The sequence below is a fragment of the Leptonychotes weddellii genome, chromosome 14 (assembly GCF_054177405.1).
Source record: "Leptonychotes weddellii isolate Sample4059 chromosome 14, ASM5417740v2, whole genome shotgun sequence".
NCBI lineage: Eukaryota > Metazoa > Chordata > Mammalia > Carnivora > Phocidae > Leptonychotes > Leptonychotes weddellii.
This window is the reverse complement of record NC_138382.1, coordinates 9,049,346-9,068,408: the sequence shown is the minus strand read 5'-3', so window position 1 is coordinate 9,068,408 and position 19,063 is coordinate 9,049,346. Positions and strand designations below refer to the sequence as shown.

The window sequence follows — 19,063 nt, the reverse complement described above, 5'->3', positions numbered from 1 at the left end:
TCATATCATCTGCAAAGAGTGAGAGTTTGACTTCTTCTTTGCCGATTTGGATGCCTTTTATTTCTTTTTGTTGTCTGATTGCTGTGGCTAGGACTTCTAATACTATGTTGAATAGCAGTGGTGATAGTGGACATCCCTGCCGCCCCACTGGGTTTTATCATTCTTTTAAATCTTTATTTGCAAGCTTGACCCCTGCTCTTAAATGTCTCTTACCTCTTCCTGTTTAGCTTCTCTGCCAGATCCCTGCGTGACCTCTGAAGTCATGCTTCAGAAATTAAAATGGTCATACATTTCTCCTTTTTCCTTTGCCCGATAGACAACTAAAGATGGTGGTAACCTCCATCTTCCTTACTTTCTGCCTTTATTCATTGAATAGGTGGGTTAACGATGAAGGTGATTGTTCTAGCAACTTAATTCTTTCTTGATTCTCTTTTAGACTCTAGTTGTCACGCTTTCACTCACTCTTTGCTTTCACAATCTAATCTAATCTACCTGTCCTTTGCATAAACTCTTGCTCTTTGAAATGAAATGGCATGTCGGAATCAGAATCCCTGTCTCTCACAAACAAGATCCAGATGATGTAATTCACTGTGTTTTCCCTTGGATCCGGGTATACATAGACTGGACTTCTTTCACACTTTTTTGGGTCCCTCTGGCTCTGGGATTGGCTTTATGTTTGTACAACATGTTAGTGTCACTCTGCTTAGAAACCTTGAGGCTTCACAAGCACTCTTATCATTCAAAGGATAAAGTTTATTGTTCTTCCTATGCAAGAGGTTAAAGGTAAAAATAGCAAACAGGTTACCTAATGGTATTCAGGCTAAACTGGAACTAGAGTAAGAAATGCAGAACTGTAAAGTAATCAACTTTTTTCTCCCATCTGTTGACTTTCTGGTGTGTGGATAAATTAGGAGGCTTGCAAATCCTAGGCTCATAAGTTTGAGAGTGAGAATACACTCCAGCTAATGAGGGTTACTCTGTTCTGAGCACTGCACCAGGTCCTGGAAATACAAAGACAAAAAGTCATGGCCTTGTCTGCAAGGGGCAAGGACATTAACCCAAGATTATGGACTGTGAAAGGAGGGAGACTTCATTTGCCTCCTAACCCTGCCTTTTGGGCATTGTACCTTTAAAGTGGTCCTTTTGGCTTCGTGCTGCTTATTCTAAGGATCCTAGCAGTATCCAGAACATTCTTGGAGATCTTTTTAGAATTGCTCTCAGAGTTTGGGGGACATTTATTTTAAAAAATAAGCTCAGTGGCATGAAATCTTTTTCCCCTGGGGGAGAATCTGCTTTTTTTCTTACTTGGAAAGTTTCAAAAATATAGTAAATACAGATAGATGGTAACATGGCAGGTACCTGAGAGCCTGCTGAGCAGAATGTACAAATGTGATCATTTGGTCACTTTTTTTTTTTTTTTAAATAGGCTCCACACGGGGCTCCATCTCATGACCCCGAGATCATGACCTGAGCCAAGACCAAGCATCAGACGCTTAACCAACTGAGCCACCCAGGCGCCCCAACATTTGGACACTTGTGTCTTAGATATTTCTAAATGAAAAAAGAGAACATTACAGATAAATTTGAAGTACCCATATTCTGCTCCTTCAGAGGTCAGCACTACCACCAAGTTGTACTTTTAGTGTGTGTGTGTGTGTTTTTGTGTGTGCACGCGCACACGCACATATCCATAAATGATCACTGTATGGTTTCTGGAATGAGCCAAAGTCATTAGCATTTAATCAAGTCTGTTAAATTAGGTAGTATCAGTTTGAGTTAATGAAAAGATATGACTTTAAAATCATGGAGCTGGTTTTTAGCGGTCTCTTCAAGTGGCTCTGAAAGCAGTTGCCAAGAAGAGCCCCCAAAGATGATTTCAGGAAGCCAGCTCTATCAGCATAGACTGCATGGCCCTTCTTGTGTGAAATTATAAAAAAAACAAAAAACAAAAAACCCAGCAACAGGTATTTAGATGTGTACAATCTGGTCATGCTTTTTTCTTTTTCTTTTTTTTAAAGAATTTTATTTATTTATTTGACAGAGAGAGACAAAGCGAGAGAAGGAACACAAGCAGGGGGAGTGGGAGAGGGAGAAGCAGGCTTCCTGCCGAGCAGGGAGACCAATGCGGGGCTCGATCCCAGGACCCTGGGATCATGACCTGAGCCGAAGGCAGCCGCTTAACGACTGAGCCACCCAGGCGCCCCGCGGTCATGCTTTTTTCAGTCACTCCTTACGTTATAGTCACATTACCTATTTCCTGGAAAAGCCCGGAAACTAAAACAAAAAAAAAATTTTTTTTTGTCTCCATCAGATGAAGGTACCCGCAATTTGCGTTTGACCTGAGATAAGGAGTTGAGTTGATAACATGTTTATTTTTAAATAATATGTTATTTTTTAAAGATATTACTTTTTAAATTTCTTTGAGAGACAGGGAGAGCATGAGCAGGGTTAGGGGCAGAGGGAGAGGGAGAAGCAGACTCCCTGCTGAGCAGGGAGCCCGATGTGGGGCTCGATCCCAGGACCCTGAGATCATGACCTGAGCCGAAGGCAGATGCTTAACCAACTGAGCCACCCAGGAGCCCCAATAATATGGTTTTTAAAGCATAAAATAAAGATTCTGCCTCATTGCCCAGACATTTGATTAGAGAAAGTCTGTAGATTAGCACAAGAGGGTATGGTGTTTGTTAAGAAGGATGTGGTTCTCCTGGCGTGCGTGTAACTGAATGGTTGGGCTGGATTCTCCCGTTTGAACAGGGAGATGTAGTCCCCTGTTGCACCACACCCCCCATGAGAGAAAGTGGGAAGAATGGCCACAGATAGTAGGGCTGTCCTCCAAATCCCTGCTCTGCCTTGCTGCGACCCAGGGCAAGAGTCCACACACAGCAGACCCCTTCTGTGGTTTGAGTTGTTTGAGTTGTCTGCATTCGGTTCTTGGCGCCGTACTTGAGAACTCAAGAGAAGTTGAGTTCTCACCAAGAAGATAACCCCCCGGGGTCCCGGGTCATTGGGGAATCCAACCAGAGCTGCCTATGGGGTGCCAGTCAGCAGGCACCGATTTATACCAGCATGACGGCCCGTTTTCCCTTATGCTCGCAGAAGAAGGCAGACTCAAAGTCCACTAAAAATGTACCATCTCCTGCTTCAAGGCAGTGGTGGCCATCTGGTCTCTGCGGGAACAGGATTGTCGCCTCCCTGTTGTCGTTCTCACTGGTTTGCTTCACCTGCTTCACCTAGTATTGTCCTCTTTCATTCCAAATCACTGTCTGCTCTCACAATATCCCTTTAGAAAGGGTATCCACTTTTTCTGTTGTATATATCCACTGTAACTGTTGTATATTACCTGTTGTATACCAATCACTTTATTCAACTCACAAGAATTTTTTTTGATTGCCTGTAACTTTCTCTAGGCAGTATGAGAGGGGGAAAAAACAACAACCAGTGTCTGCCCCCCAGAAATCAGCGGGAGGGAGCAGGTTGACTAAGAGAACAGAGGAGATGGAGTTTGTGTGGCTGGGTGAGGGTTAGGGCAGGATTGTTGACAGAAGGCACAGGGAGGGGAGCAACAGATGAAACTGTTTTATAATGGGAAGAGTAACTAGCTGTGTGCAGAATGGGTGGGGTAGGGGGAGTTCTGTGAGATGGATCAGGAGGGGGCTGCAGTCATCCCCATTGTGAGGTGATGAGGTCTGGGATTAGGCTGGAGTCACAAGAAGAAAAGTGACTGTGGCCACAGATACTTCAAAGGGAATCAACTGGATTTGAGAAGCACCTCAATAATTGTTCATTTGCTCTTCTCATGAACATTGACTGTAGCCTGCTGTGTACCTGCAGAGTTCTAAGGGCCAAGGATAGAGCTGTGAGCAAGACAGTCTAGGTTCTTGTTCTAAAAGAAGTCATTTTCCAGGGTCGCCTGGGTGGTTCAGTTGGTTAAGCGACCGACTCTTAGTTTCGGCTTGGGTTGTGATCTCAGGGTCATGAGATCGAGCCTTGCATCAGCTCTACGCTCAGCCCAGAGTCTGCTTGAGATTCTCTTTTCCTCTCCCCTCCCCCTCCCCCTACTCCTGTGCTCTCTCTCTCTCTCAATAAAATAAATAAAACCTTTAACAAAAAATGTAAGTCATTTTCCAGTGGGAAGATAATAAAGTAAACCAGGAAAGAAACAAGGAAATATCAGATAAAATAAGAGCCATGCAGAGCATGTACAAGGGTCATGTGGAGAGTGTGGATACTTCAAAAGAATGGACGAGGAAGGCATCCCTGAGTGGGTCGGTGACTGGGGCTGGGACTGGGTGGGGGAATTAGCAAGTGCTGTGGCTGGAGTAAGTCTGGTGTGTTGGAAGAAAAGAAAGAGCCAGCGTGTCTGGAGTAGAGTGGATGAAGGGAGAGTGGTAGAGATGAGGAGAAAAGTTGGCAGCAATCAAATCCTTATAAGCCATGGGAAAAGTTGAAATGTTATTCTAAGTGCAATGGGAAGGATTCTGGAACAGAGGCATGACTTGATTGACATCCCAAAAGAAATGACACCAAGATTTCCATTCTGGGGTTTAAAAGTGCACTCTGGCTTCCCCACAGAGAAGCAAAGAGTGGAAGCAAGGAAAATAACGGGGAGGTAGTCAGGTTCCAGATGGGTGGGGGTGGCAGCAGGGACTGCAGCGGGGAGGGGCAGTCAGGTCTGAGATACAACTTGGAGATTGAGCGGATGGATTAGATGTGGGCTGGGGACAGTGGGAGAAAAAGAGAAATCGCCATGTCTCTGGGGTTGGAGTTCTGGGTGGAGATGGATGCTTTTCACAGAGATTGAAAAGAGTGGACGAGGAGCAGCCTTTTAGGGTGAATCAAGAGTTTAGTTGGGGGCATATTAAGTCTAAGATGCATATTAGAAATGCAAGTGGAATTTCCTACTATGTAGTTTTATTTAGGAATCTGAGACTCGGGAGAGAGGTCAGAGCTGGATATTTAAATTTGCAAGTCATTGCCATGCTATTTTTCAAAACAGAAGAAAAGAAAATACTGAAATTATCTTGATAAGATTTTGACAGCCACAAAGCTGTATGTATGGTATGAAATCATTCTTATTGAAAAACAAATATGTATATATCTCCCTGTAGAGTTAATGGATCAATACATATGGTAAGGAGGGGACCAGAAGGACATATGTGAACATGTTATCAGTGTTATACCTGGGTAGTTGTATTCCTGATGATTTTTGTTTCCTGGCATGTGAAGCGTGTGTATGTATGTATGTATATAGGTATATTTCCCACATTTTCTTCAAAATTTTGTAATTAGGAAAGGTGAGATTTATAAAAGAGAGAACACCAAGATTTCCATTCTGAGGAAACTGGATAAAGATGGTGCCAGTGAGTAATTGTGAAAACTTGAAATCTGAGTAAGTTTTGGGAGGGTGATTTAAACTTCTCTTGTAGAGTTTTTGTTTAAGAGAATGGAGTAGGCTGCACAGTGATGGATAGTTACTCCTTCCCTGTGAGAGGATTTTACTTTTCACCTTACTGAAGGTGATGTGGTCACTTCGAGGTGAAGCTTTAAGAGCCATGTCAACTTTTCCCTGTTCTGTACGATCAGCAATGTTCCAGATGGGTCTGTAGCCTGCGCCCTGGAGTAAAGACAGTTAGGGGAGAGCCACACTTGCTCTCTGGTGGTCTTTGTTTTTATAAGCCACTAAGATTTTTGGATTATTTGTTATCACTGCATAACCAAGCCCACTCTGATTGATACAGAGAAGCATAAACTATACAACATTTCCATGGGGTAGCTTGAGATATAGGTTTGGAACTTGAATGAGAGGTCAGGAAGGAACGTATTAATTAGGAAGTCATCAATGAAGGTGGGAAAGTGTAGTGGGAAGAGGAAAATCATGGGACCAGGGCATGAGCCACTGCCAGTTGGTGTAAGAGGGAAAAGCTGCAAAAAGAGAGGAAGAAGAATTTGGCCCAGATGTGGCAGATAGGGTAGTGCTAGAAAAGCAAGCTAACAGGGCAATTCGAAAGGTCCGGGGACAAAGAAAGAGCCATTGGATTTGCTTTGCTGGTGGTCAGTGTAAACGTCTAAAACAGCAGTTTTAGTGGAGTTGTGGGGAAGGAAGTCAGATTTCATAGGGTTATGGGGGGAGTCAGTGCAGAGGAAATGGAGGAAGCTGGTAGAGACCACTCCTTTAGAAAGTTTGGATGAGGCAGAAGAGAAAGTGGGACATCGGTAACCAGAAGGTTCTAACAAAGCTTTGACCTTTACACAGATTTAACATGCCATGCTGGCCAGAGCATGCTCTGATCTGAGAGGGAAAGCGCATGTATGTTTCATTCCCATAAAATAAGTCTTACACATGGATAAAGATATGACCCGATACTGTCTGATTTATAACAAATTTTGCTTTGCGCCACCGTTGGGACCCTTGACAATAAATAAAATATTCTTCTTATCTGTTTTCTTCCGGGGAGATTCTGAAACTCTCAACACTGTGATGTATTATCTTTCAGAACTGATAATCCTTTCTATTTTATTATCTTTATGTGTTTGAAGTACAAAAATTATAGGAAGGAGCACCAGTATCGGTTATATTTTGCTGCTTAACAAACCACCTGTTGTGGGTCGAATCGTGTCTCTCCCCAAAGATTCCTAAGCCCTGGTACCTGCAAATGTCATCTTGTTTTAGAAAGAGGGTCTTTGCAGATGTAAGTTAAGATGAGGTCATACTGCATTAAAGTGGGCGCTAAGTCTAATCAGCGGCATCCTTAGAAGAAGAGCCACAGAGCCACGGACACACATAGAAAAGAGGCCACGTGAAGACAGAGGCAGAGACCGGAGATACGCCACCACGATCCAGGGAACACGAAGTTGGCCAGCAACCACCAGAAAGTAGGGAATCAAGGAAGGAGTCTTCCCTAGAGCGTCAGGGCTGGAGCGTGGTCCTGCCGACACATTGAATTTGGACTTCCGGCCTCCGGAACAGTGAGGGAATAAATACCACTGGGTCTGTAGTGATGTGCTATGGCAGCCTGGGAAACTAGTATGTTACCCCAAAGCTTATTGACTTAAAGCAACAGCAGTTTATTATTTCTCATGATTCTATGGGTTGACAAGTCGGGTTGGGCTCAGTGGGGCAGCCCTGCTGGTCTTGCTGTGGTCATCCATGTGGCTGCAATTATCCGATGGCTCAGTTGAAATGGGATGTCTACGCTGGCCTCACTCGCAAGTTCAGGACCTTGGTGCTGTTCTCCCGCTTCACGTGGTCCCATATCCTCCAGGACTCTAGCTCGGTATTCCTTCTGTGGTCGAGGGAACTTTCTACCAGGAGGAGCATGGAAGCCACAAGGCTCCTTGAGGCTTGCTTTAGAGCTTATACAACATTCCTTCCCCCACATTCATTGGTTCAAACAAGTTACAAGGCAACCGAGCTTTAATGGGTGGGAAAATAGACCCAATCTCTTGATGGGAGGAGTTGCAGAATATTTGGCCATTTTAATCTCAGTACAGCACCGAAGAAAGCAAGCCATCGTATTCCAGTTTCAACTTCATGGATTTAAGCAGAAGGTCTTGTCGTTCCCTGCTCCGATCACAGTACCCGTTTTACTGGCAGGGAAACTGAGAACAGATTAAATGGACTCCTTCATAGTTACCAATGAGTCATGCTTTGTGAGACACTTTTTTGGCCCATGGAAGCCAGCTATATGTCTGGAAGAGCTAATTGCAGTCCTGCCTGGAGGCAGGTGAATGAACTTATATAACTTCTTGGGTTTCTCTTAAATACCATAATTACACCGATGGAGTCGAGATGGCAGAGCTGTCTGGTCCAGAGACGAAGCAGCGGTGTGAGGGTATTATGGAGACAAGGTGCTTGGAAATTCCTATGTGTCACTCCAAGGAGCAGGATTTGAGGCTAAATTAAATGACTGGAAAAAGGGTCAGCGAGCACTTTATCCTCAAGAGTTACCCTATGGGCTTAGAGATTCGGTAGTGCTATGGTCCAGTGTAAGTCCTGGGCTGGGAAGAATTAAAGTGAGTAGAAGAAGAGAATACAGCAAGGAAGGCAGAAAGACCAGCCTGAAATGAAGATACAAGACATGGGTTGTGTCAGAAGGTAAGCTAGGACTGCTTTTAGCAGCTGCAGGGAAGAGACAACCCCACAAAACAGTGGCTTCAACAGATGGGGAGTTTGTCTTACGTAACAGGAATTCCAGTGGTTGGCAACCCACACTTGGTAGGAGAGCCCAAAATGCCACTGGAGACCTCGTGTCTTTGTGTCCCATCATCCTTGGTGCGTGGTTCTCATGCTCATGGTCATAAGGTGGCTCCTGAAACTACGCACTGGAAAAACCTTGAAGACAGGAAGAAGACAGAAGGCCAAAGAGGCACGTCGGCTAACGTTGCTCCCCTTTAAGGAACTTTTCCAAAAACTGGAAACTGGACATTTGCTATATATCACATTTGGTCAGATCCCTCTACCTACAAGGGAGGTTGGTAAATACAGTCTTTATTGGGCCAGCACATTGCCACCTCCAACAAAACCTGGGTTGAGCTAGAAGGAAGGGGATAATGGCTATTGATAGGCGACCAGCGGTCTCTGCCATAGCCCCCCAAAATTGCGGTGGGCGTGAATCAGTGACAGAACTTCCATTGTAGCATCATGCCACCTCCGACCCGTTAATACTCATATCAGATTCAGGCTCATCGAACTCCAGAATCCTAATGAGGAGGGAAGATCCAGGCCTAATGATCTAGGCCTCATGAGGAGGGATATCTGGGCTTATAGGTCCAGTATGAATCTGGGTAAAAGAGCTGTCATAACAAATAATCCCAAAATCTCAGTGGAATAACCCAACAAACATTTATTTTATGTTCATGCCACAGACTGATACAGATCAGGTGGCTCTCCTCTAAGCAGTGACTTTGGAACCCAGGCAGCTTCAACCTTATGGCTCTGCCATCTTGTAATTGTTAGGTTCCTTTGGCATCATTCAGCCAATGGCCAAGAAGAAGAGACAGTGAAAGACTTTGTAGCCCATCATTAAATACCTCAACTCAAAAGTGGTACGCATCAACTTCTGCTCACATTACATGATGAGAACTACTTACAAGGTCCACCGATAGGCAAGGAGGGTTGGTGAATACGGTTCTTGTCTGGCAGTCACTTTCCAGCAACAAATCCTCCCTGGGAATGGGGAGCATGAATCTTTGGGGGGTCAGCTAACCATCTGTGCCACACAGGGTCCCAGTCACAAAGGAGGGGCCGTTAACCAAATGTCAGTCAACATACAGATAGGCCTGGTTTGCTGTGCTGTTGGCAGATAGATGGAAACTCTGTGGGTCTAAGTCACAGGGGATATGGGTGTGGAGACTACCAAGGAAGCAATATCTAAATGTGTTTAGCTGAAACACCTAAGATTCTAGATGGAGATGCTAAGAATACAAGGCATACCTATCCTTTAAGGCAGGGTGGCTGATAGTAGAAAAACAAAACAACTTAAAATCTCATTGAAATTGAGGACTCTAGAAGTGCCATGTGAAAGTTAATCTTTATTCTAGAGACCCCACAGATTGGGAAGGAGCCAAGTTGCTCAGCCATTTTTTTTTTTCCCCAGAGAACAAGCATTTAAAAAGCATTTGAGGAAAAACCAGAAGATTAAGATATTTTTAAACAGCCTTTGAGTGATTAAATCAGAATTTTTTATTTGATGGGAAACAAGATGTTATCTAAGAGAAAGAAGCATTCTAAAACATTCACTCCCACTTGAGGGGTAACCTTGTAATGGTCCCACCTCCCCTCTGTGACGGAATTTTGATGAGAAAGCTGAGTCACTTTGCTTTTCGTGACTGGTTTACTTTGGGTCTGAGGAATCCTCTTGTTTTATTTGCCTTTTAATCATTTTAATAGTCTGTGACATCAGTCTTCTCATTCATATTATCATTTGTAGTGATAAACAATTCAGAGAGCCCTCACTACAGGGAGAAGAGAGTAGAGACCTTCCAGTCAGAAACTTGAGGCCAACAAGTCCGATTCCGGTCGCCCTCCACTGATTCTCAGTGGGAGCATCTTGTGCAAGTTCTTTAATTTCCCTGAGTCTTAAGTTTTTCCATCTGTAAGACAGAATAATGCCCATGTCACTGGGTCAAATGATACAATCTCTATGAAAATGCTGCGTAAGTCAAAGAGCACAACACACATAGTAATGAAACATTTGTGAAATGCAAATGAGTGCCACGTTTCTGTGATTAGTCAACGTGTCCTATGTAACGGACCTGGAACCAGGTCTCCCGCTAGGAAGGTGCTCGGAAAAGAAAACTAAGAATAAATATGGACAAAGTAAAAAAACACTGAACATGAGGGATAGAGAAATGTTAAAAGCAGTGACTGCAACAACATAAAGTAAGGTTTCAACTCATTTACAGAGCCTGTCCCCCAGAACACGCAGGCACGTGCACACGTGCAGACACACACACATACACACCACATACATCATAGTTCACTCAAAAGGAAAGAGACGTAAAGGCCAAGGGGAAATTTGGACCTTCAATTTCCCCATGACCTCACATTTTCTGAAAACTGAAAGAGATGGTAGGCACACACTGTTGCCTTTTCCAAAAAGTAACTTCTGTGGAAAACTGTGGCAGTTCTGAAAGTCTGCAGGGGGAACTTGGTAGAGCCACTTAGATAATGCACATCATGTGATCACCAGGGATGCTTATATGAGAGATGGGGAAGAAATGTGGGAACGCAGAGCCATTCGGGAGAAGAAGGGGTCCATCCTGAAGACTAGCAGCTAGAGTTATAGATTGGAGACAACAGACCTGTTTCCTAGACTTTCCTTAAGTGAAAAATGGCTTCTTATTACAAAAGCTGTATGTGTGAATTATAGAAAAAGCAGGAATGCACGTGAAGCAGAAATTTTTAAGATAAAAATTATTTCTAGGGGCGCCTGGGTGGCTTAGCCGGTTAAGTGTCTGACTCTTGATTTTGGCTCAGGTCTTGATCTCAGGGTCATGAGATTCAGCCCCCACGTTGGGCTCCGTGCTAAGAGTGGAGCCTGTTTAAGATTCTCTCTCACTCTGCCCCTTCCCTCTCCCTGCTTGCGCTCTCTCTCTAAAACAAACAAATAAATAATTTCTAGTTCTTTGACCAAAAGTTTATCACTTTTAACAGCTTGATATATATATATTTTTCAGACTCACACACATACATGCATGTTTTCTACAAAATTGGAAGCAGACTTATAGACTGTTTTGTAACCTGCTTTTTAATTTAAAAATATAGTATGAACAACTTTTCATGTCACTAAATATTCTTGCATGACATTTTTAAAGGAATGCATAACATTTCATTGTGAGGATTGTAATTTTTTTTTCATCTTGAATGATTCTTCAGTATAAATGCTGGAAATTGAACCACAGACTCAAAGGTTATTCAGTGATTTATATAGCTGCCCAGTTGTCTTTCTGGAGTGTTGCGTGACATTTGTCTTTAGAATGAGATTTTAAAATACTTGAAAGATGTTCAAATAGGTACAAACAGCTAAGGCCAATCTTTTATAGACATCTTCAAGAAAAAAATCAACCTCAAAAGATTGAACTGCAACCATTATTGTGATTGAGTCAGTGAACCCAAAGATAAATTGGGGAAGTACCGAAGGATGGTTTATGTTCAAATAGGTACATACAGGTAAGGTCAATCTTTTATAGACAGCCTCAAGGAAAAAATCAACCTCAAAAGATTGAACTGCAACCATTATTGTGATTGAGTCAATGAACCCAAAGATAAATTTGGTTTGGACAAATACTATTAATTCATGAAGTTTCCTTGTGGCCACAGTTTTTAAATGAATGCTTTTCTGGATAATCTCAGTCCTATTTGAGGGTATCCTGATGTTAATTACCAACATTTCCAGCTGTATCAAGAATCTATAAACTAGCCCTCTTAAGCCAGTTAGATGTATATTTTCTTGAAGAGAATAAAATTATATAGAAGTATGAGATCACCTAGAAAAAATAACTTATTATGCACAATTTCTTTTTTATTGCCAGAGTTATATGCTATTTACATTTAAATCTGACATTTAGGGGTGCCTGGGTGGCTCGGTTGGTTAAACATTTGCCTTTGGCTCAGGTCATGCTCCTGGGGTCATGGGATTGAGTCCCACGTTGGGCTTCCTGCTCAGCAGGGAATCTGCTTCTCCCTCCCTCCCTCTCTCCCTCCCTCTCTCTCTCTTCCTCCCAATCACTCGTTCTCTCTCTCTCTCTCTTTCTCAAATAAATAAAATCTTTAAAGAAAAATCTGACATTTAATTCTCTGTTATATCCCCTTATTAATTCATTAATTAACTCACTAACTCATTCATTCATCCATTCATTCATGTGACAAACATTTACTTGAGCATGTACTATGTGCCAGGCACCGTTTTACACTTGAGGGATATAGAAAGACCCTGCTCTTACAGAATTTAGGTTCTAATGATGGAAATAGATAACAAATACACAGATCAATATGTAATACAATGTTGAGTGGTGGTAAGTGCTGTGAAGAAAATCACACAGGGTGAGGGCTGTGGAGACACCAAGTCATTTTTGGAGTGAACATGAATATTTGAGTCACAACCGGATTCCAGTGCCCATTTTACCACTTCCTGACCAGCTTTGAGCAAGTCACTTAGCTTCTCTGGGCCTCAATTTCCTTATCTGTTAATTAAAAGATAATCTTCTATTTCCTAGGGTTGTTATGGGGATTAAATGAGATTATGTGGAAATTGCTTATCATGTAGGTGTTTGAGAAATATCATTCCTCTTTCTTCCTGTCTTTTGGGAAAGGGAAAATGATTTGGTATAAATAATCAAATTCTCATGTGAGACGAAGAAACTAGCATATTCTTTATTCCATATTTAAGGAAGGGGTAGGTAAAAATTTTTAAAAGGTGTTTTGTTTTGTGTGAGCAAAATCAAATACCAGTGCTTTTCAGGAGAGAAGGTCAGCATGAGCCTTCACATCATGAGATGATCTCTAAAATCCCTTTCAGGGCTAACAGCGCTTTGTCCTTTTATAAATTCTTCCCCTACTCCACCCACTTTAAAGGATGAGTGCCAGGTGCCAGACTCTACTTGAGAAGAAATTTGGGCCCCATGCCTATCAAAAATGATAGTAATGTGACTATGACTTTTGTCAAAATTCTGTTTTGCTGAAAAGTAGAAAGATCATTGTATAATGTGTCTTCACTGACAGGGGAAGACTAATATAAACTGGAGAAACTGAGAAACCAGTGGTATGTTTCTTGCCCTGCCAGAAGGAAAGAGAGACACAATGTGATCACTAATAATTATTTTAAAACATTAATTCTTGGGGCGCCTGGGTGGCTCAGTCGGTTAAGCATCTGCCTTCGGCTCAGATCATGATCCTGGGGTCCTGGGATCGAGCCCCGCGTCGGGCTCCCTGCTCAGCCGAGAGTCTGCTTCTCCCTCTCCCTCTGCTGCTCCCCCCCACCCCCCAGCTCATGCTCTCTCTCTCAAATAAATAAATACATAAAATCTTTAGCCACACCCTCTTTGGGGTGATCCATGGTGGACGTTTTGAGGGCAGCTGACCCGCAGCCTGCATGCCCCAGACCGCCTCCTGTGGAAGCCTGAGCCGGCCGTGTAGCTTTCTCCCTTTGTCTCATAACCATGTCCACCAACAAGAATGCTAATTCACCAGCTGCCCACCTTAACATTCAAGAACAAGGGGAAAGACAGTACAGAAATGAGGCGGCACTGGATAGAAGTTAACATGGAGCTGAGGAAAGCTAAGAAGGTTGACCAGATGCTGAAAAGGAGAAACATAAGCTGATTTCCTGATGACACTACCTCTCCACTGCAGGAAAACCACAACAACCAGGGCACTGCACACTGGTCTGTTGATGACATTGTCAAAGGCATACATAGCAACAATTTGGAAAGCCAGCTCCAGGCTACTCAAGCTGCTAGGAAACTACTTTCTAGGGAAGAACAGCCCATCATAGACAACATAATCTGGACTGGTTTGATTCCAAAATTTGTGTCTTCTTGGGCAGAACTGACTGTAGTCTCATTCAGTTTGAATCTGCCTGGGCTCTCACTAGCATTGCTTCTGGGACATCAGAACAGACCAAGGCTGCGGTAGATGGAGGTGCTATCCCAGCATTCATTTCTCCTTTGGCATCTTCCCATGCCCACATCAGTGAACAAGCTGTATGGGCTCTAGGAAACATTGCAGGTGATGGTTCGGTTTTTTGAGACTTGGTTATCAAGTATGGTGCAGTTGACCCGCTATGGGCTCTCCTTGCAGTTCCTGATATGTGATCTTTAGCATGTGGTTACTTACATAACCTTACTTGGACGCTTCCAGACCTTTGTCACAACAAGAATCCTGCACCCCCATTAGATGCTGTTGAGCAGATTCTTCCTACATTAGTTCATCTCCTGCATCATGGTGATCCAGAAATATTAGCAGATACCTGCTGGGCCATTGGCTACCTTCCCGATGGTCCAGATGAATGGATTGAAATGGTTGTGAAAACAGGAGTTGTGCCCCAGCTTGTGAAGCTTCTAGGAGCTACTGAATTGCCCATTGTGACTCCTGTGCTAAGAGCCATAGGAGGTATTGTCCCTGGGACAGATGAACAGACTGGGGTTGTAATAGATGCAGGACCACTTGCTGTCTTTCCCAGCCTGCTAGTGAACCCCAAAACTAATATTCAGAAGGAAACTACATGGACAACGTGAAACATGACAGGTGGCCACCAGGACCAGATACAGCAAGTTGTGAATCATGGATTAGTCCCATTCCTTGTTGGTGTTCTCTCTAAGGGAACCTAAGGCGGGTTTTAAGACACAAAAGGAAGCTGTATGGGCTGCTGAGAAACTAGGTGAAACTGAGAAACTTAGTATAATGATGGAAGAATGTGGAGGTTTGGACACAGTGGAAGCTCTACAAAACCACAAAAATGAGTCCGTGGAGAAAGCTTCATTAAATTTGATTGAGCAGGATTTCTCTGTAGAGGAAGATGAGAAGGTTGTGACAGAAACTATAGGTTCCAAGTTCAGGATGGCACTCCTAGGACCTTTAACTTTTAGATTGTGCAGCTGAGGTAGAAAGTTGTTTGCTGAGGACTCTGTTTGGTAGAAGTTTGTCTTCCTGTTTCTCTACCAAGAACTCTTTTTCAATATGTTTTGTTATGGTAGCACTTTTTTTTTTTTTTAAAGATTTTATTTATTATTTATTTGAGACAGAGAGAATGAGAGACAGAGAGCATGAGAGGGAGGAGGGTCAGAGGGCGAAGCAGACTCCCTGCTGAGCAGGGAGCCCGATGCGGGACTCGATCCCGGGACTCCAGGATCATGACCTGAGCCAAAGGCAGTCACTTAACCAACTGAGCCACCCAGGCGCCCTGGGTTTCTTATTTCTATGTGGAATCTCCTACCTTGCTGTGTCCTGTAAATGAAGATTAAGTTCCACCCTTTCTTTTAAAAAAAAAAAAAACTTTAAAAAAACCCCAACATATTAATTCTTGTACTTATTGACACCTGCTACGTCCTCCACATGCATGTAACTATATATATTATTATATATTCATATGCATACAATTCACATGCATATAATTATGTCTTATATCATTGGATCGTTATAATTCTATAATTCTTATAACAGCCTAACGGGTGAAGGGTGTTCTTCTTATCCCAAGGTGTGGATTTGGAAACTGAGGCTGGGTTAGGTTATGCAGTTGTGAGTGGTAAAGCAGTGGTGGGAACCCAGGTGTGGGAAACCCAGCTAAGGCCAGAGCCATGCTGTTAACCCCTTGCTGTTGGTCATTGCCAGCCCCAGCTTCCAGCAAGCCAGCTTGCCTGCCCACATCAGTTCTCACCACGGCCTTGCTCTGGAATCTGTTGAGGTTGTTTTTTCCATATGCCGTAATACGTTTAGTTTCGCCTCAGATGGGCGAGCAGATTAACTTCCGAGAGAGATGGACCATCTCCACTCTAAACACAACTAGACATGGCCTTCCAGCGCCTGAAAACCCTGTGGTGGAATCCCTTCATCCCAGTGCAAATACCCTTTTATGGGGTCGGTTTTTTAATCTTTCTAGTAAAGTGGGCCAACACTAACTCGATTTTTCTCTGGAATTAGCTATGAACAGAGATGCATTTTCAAACTCAAAATTCTAACTCCCCCCTGACCCCAGCACTAAAACTGAAAACGATCTGCTAGAAACACTGCCCAGCCTTCAGAGACTTAATCAACTCAGTGATATAATGCATGAAACTTGATTTTCAGATGGAAAGGAGGAGAATGTTTGCGGATGTAGTAGATGACCTCTCTGTTTTTGGTGTAACAAGCACATTTCCATTCACATCTGGCCCCCTCAAGCCAATGCACGTTCCCACGGGTGGGGTTACAGCTACGTTCATTCTCTGGGAAGACATCAGAGTGTGGAGACAGAGATGCTGCCCTGGGGATCAGTCTTGGGTTCTAGTCTCTGCGACCAGTGAAATTTGGATTTTATTTTATTTTTTTAAGATTTCATTTATTTGATAGAGAGAGACACAGTGAGAGAGGGAACACAAGCAGGGGGAGTGGGAGAGGGAGAAGCAGGCTTCCTGCTGAGCGGGGAGCCCGATGCGGGGCTCGATTCCAGGACCCTGGGATCATGACCTGAGCCTAAGGCAGACGTTTAATGACTGAGCGACCCAGGTGCCCCTGAAATTTGGATTTTAGATACAAAGAAGAAAGATCTGACTGGCCCCAAAACAGTTTCAGTATTTACGGACTGACATGTTTTGTTTAATATCAGGATTCCTGGGGAGCCCCAATTTGGACAACTACTGTTTTGAACTGCACAGCTATGTTCTTCCTTCTTCCCTACCGTCCCCTTGAGGCCTCAGGTGGCTCTAAATGAAATGGAGTGTGCGTGTGTTCGTGGGGGTGGAGTTACTCTATGTATCTCATTGCCCAAATCCACTGACTCTGACACCCACTGTGTTCCCCACCCCACCCTCAATGAAAGGGACGCTTCAACTCACAATCCCCCTTTCATACAACGCCACCATCCATCCTCCAAGACAATGTGTGGTGCCCACTACTCCAAAGTCTTGTCAACTTGGTCTTTAATGTTGGCTTTCAAAGTTTTTTCACCACAATCCGTGAAAAGAAATACACTCTACATTACAATCAGATACTTACCCAAATGTCTCTTATCCTCCCACAATTCTAGGTCATCGGCAGAATAGGGATGCCATCCAAGATCTGTTGGGTCAGTTGGATGACATCAAGATGTAGATGCTAAAACTTTAAACTCATTAGACCAAGTAATATGGGACTTTGAGATAATTGTTCAGACAGTTTAGGGAAACAACTAAAAAGGGCGCCCCCAAATGACCCCTATTGATCTATTTTTTTATCTGACAGAGGCGGGAGAGGCACAAGAAATAGTCTTTAAGGGGCGCCTGGGTGGCTCAGTCGTTAAGCGTCTGCCTTCGGCTCAGGTCATGATCCCAGGGTCCTGGGATCGAGCCCCACATCGGGCTCCCTGCTCAGCGGGAAGCCTGCTTCTCCCTCTCCCACTCCCCCTGCTTGTGTTCCCTCTCTCGCTGTCTCTCTCTGTCAAATAAATAAATAAAATCTTTAAAAAAAAAAAAAAAAAGAAATAGTCTTTAGGTGTTCAGCATGGGGCTGATTTCTTTGTGGTAGAAGGAAGGACAAATACATATGTGAAACCTTTAAAATATACCTATAAAATGATCCCATTTTCTAAGTGGCCTTGCTGTTGAATCCAGAGATTGAGGGTATGTAATTCACAGGTAATTTACCAGTTTTTAAGTAAGACTTTCAACAAGTCCAAGGAAGTTGGATAAAGGGTGGTGCCACAGAAAAAATGAAATTTTTGAGATTTTTTTTTTTCTCTGAGTATTGAATTAAGGATTTCTTTTTCTTTCTTTTTTTGGAGTGGGGGAGGCAAACAGGGGCAGGGAGAGAGAGAGAATCCCGAGCAGGCTCCATGCCCAGAACGTAGTCTGACATAGGGCTCAATCCCATGACTCTGAGATCATGATGTGAGCCGAAATCAAAAGCCCAACCAACTGAGCCACCCAGGCACCCCTGAATTTAGGATTTCTTAGTTGACATTGAAGATCACATGTGAATATTGGGTATTTAAAAAGTTTTAAGTGACTTGAAGGTTTTCCTTTTGACACTTAGTAAAAATATTTCCACACAGCCAAAATAGAATATAATTCTGCATAAATTGTTATTCACACCTGAAGTATGGAAAGAAGTGTGTTTCCTTGTTTATGTTACAAGTAATTTGAATTTGCTGTTCGTTTTTTAATGTCTCTTTAAAGTCAGCTGGAGAAAGAGATCATGAGCTGCTATTTTATATCTTTTCACTGCTCCCACTTTTGGTGAACTAGTCAAATATGGCAAGTTAATGAGCCTGTAGAATTTACTTGAATTTGCTAATCCTTTAACCAAAAGGGCACTTTCGACCAAAAAAACAAAACAAAACAAAAAACAACAAAAAAACAAAAAAACCAAAAACCTTTTATGGTGTCCATTTGTCATTTTTAAAATATTCAACCTAGTTTTATGGCAGAGAAATCTTTGTTTCAAAAATGTGGCAATCTTTGGGGAAATAAATATTTCCAGTTTTTTTTTTTTTAAAGATTTTATTTATTTATTTGACAGAGAGAGCGAGCGAGTACAAGCAGGGAGAACAGTAGAGGGAGAGGGAGAAGCAGGCTTCTTGCCAAGCAGGGAGCCCGATGCGGGGCTTGATCCCAGGACCCTGAGATCATGACCTGAGCCGAAGGCAGGCGCTTAACCATCTGGGCCACCCAGGTGCCCCTAAATATTTCCAATTTAAGTCCTCTTGACAGTATTATCATTTATAAGTAAACCAAAATATTTCTAATTCCCTTCCATTGTCTCTATATAAATTGTATTAAAATGTTCTTTTCTGATCTTCTCTAAATTAAAAAAAATAAGTGAAGTTGAGTAAACAAGCTGTACAGACTTTGTATTAAAACTTCAATGTCTTCAGAAAAGGAAGCTTGTATT

At 42.9% G+C, this 19,063-nt stretch overlaps 1 protein-coding gene and 1 pseudogene across 1 annotated transcript in view; both read left to right on the top strand.

The window, feature by feature from the left end:
- DOCK8 (dedicator of cytokinesis 8) overlaps positions 1-19,063 on the top strand; it is a 219,317-nt gene that overhangs the window by 6,472 nt on the left and 193,782 nt on the right. The gene's annotated exons all lie outside the window — the stretch shown is intronic.
- On the top strand, positions 13,490-15,283 carry LOC102728146 (importin subunit alpha-1 pseudogene; annotated as a pseudogene).